The sequence below is a fragment of the Echinops telfairi genome, unplaced genomic scaffold, assembly GCF_000313985.2.
Source record: "Echinops telfairi isolate 266 unplaced genomic scaffold, ASM31398v2 ScPeMD7_7468;HRSCAF=8506_0, whole genome shotgun sequence".
NCBI lineage: Eukaryota > Metazoa > Chordata > Mammalia > Afrosoricida > Tenrecidae > Echinops > Echinops telfairi.
In genome coordinates this window covers 30,178,640-30,179,825 of record NW_022111369.1, presented here as the reverse complement: position 1 = coordinate 30,179,825, position 1,186 = coordinate 30,178,640, and the positions used below count along the sequence as shown (strand labels likewise).

General features: G+C 43.3%; 1 protein-coding gene across 1 annotated transcript in view; it reads left to right on the top strand.

Annotated features, from left to right (window-relative positions):
• PKD2 (polycystin 2, transient receptor potential cation channel) overlaps positions 1-1,186 on the top strand; it is a 74,581-nt gene that overhangs the window by 72,914 nt on the left and 481 nt on the right. The gene's annotated exons all lie outside the window — the stretch shown is intronic.

Sequence of the window (1,186 nt, the reverse complement as noted above, 5' to 3'; positions counted from 1 at the left end):
TTTCCTCCCTTGGAGCAGCTGGTGGTTTTGAACTTCTGACCTTGCAGATAGCAACCCAATGTGTAGCCACTCTACCCTCACAGTTCCTCTCCTTGCTGTATAGTTTATATTATTATATGGACAGCTATGATAAGGCTGTCAATCTCCAGCCTTACCTTCTTCCAAATACTTAGCCCACGAGTTTCCCATGGCATGTTTGAAAGCAAGGCTGTGCTCCATGCCATTCCTTACACCCTGGATTCTCTCTCCTTTGTTAGGATGAAAGACTGGGCCGTGACAGTGAAATCCACAGGGAACAGATGGAACGGCTAGTGCGGGAAGAGTTGGAACGCTGGGAATCAGATGATGCAGCATCCCAAATAAGTCATGGCTTGGGCACGCCAGTTGGACTAAATGGCCAGCCTCACCCCAGAAGCTCCCGCCCACCTTCCTCCCAGTCCACAGAAGGCATGGAAGGTGGAGGTGGAAGTGGGAGTTCCAATGTCCACTTGTAGAGACTAGGTTAGTATGTGTGCTCCTATTAGGTAAGAAGGTGGCGGTTCTGAATTGCCTTACCAAGTACGCTATTTATATGCCTTGACCACCGTAGGATGCTGGTCTTTGTGACCCACTGTTTATTCTTCTGCACTTTAATTTATTTTATATAAACATTGCCCATGGATCAAAGAAGATTTTTTTTCTTTTTCTCATATAAGAAATCTAGGTGTAAATATTGAGTACAAAGGGGGGACAAATCTTTGTAATGTATATGGAGTGGTGTGTCCAATTGCTACCATGACTGAGTCTTCTCAGCTGACAATGAAGTAGCCTTTGAAAGCGAGAAGGGGACTGGCAAAAGGTTTCTGAGTTTCATTTCCAATCACAAAAATCAATATTGTCATTTCTTTTTCTACCCAATGTATGAAAGGAAAATTCTTTTTCCACTCAGGCTTAGCTCATGGGCTCAATACATATCCTTCGTGAAAGAAAGGAGCCTTTTCTTTCTTTCAACTACCTTCCTGGGGTCAGCTGTTCTAAAAGATGAGCTGGAAAAGACCTCCAAACCCTAGAATGGGTATGTGATTGTTAGGCCAGAATTTGAGTGGATGAGTTCAAAATCAGTGGTAAACAGTAAGCTTCATGTTATTTTGATCTAATATCTGGGGACTAACCATTGACACTTCATTTTTACACTATTTTGGCCCTG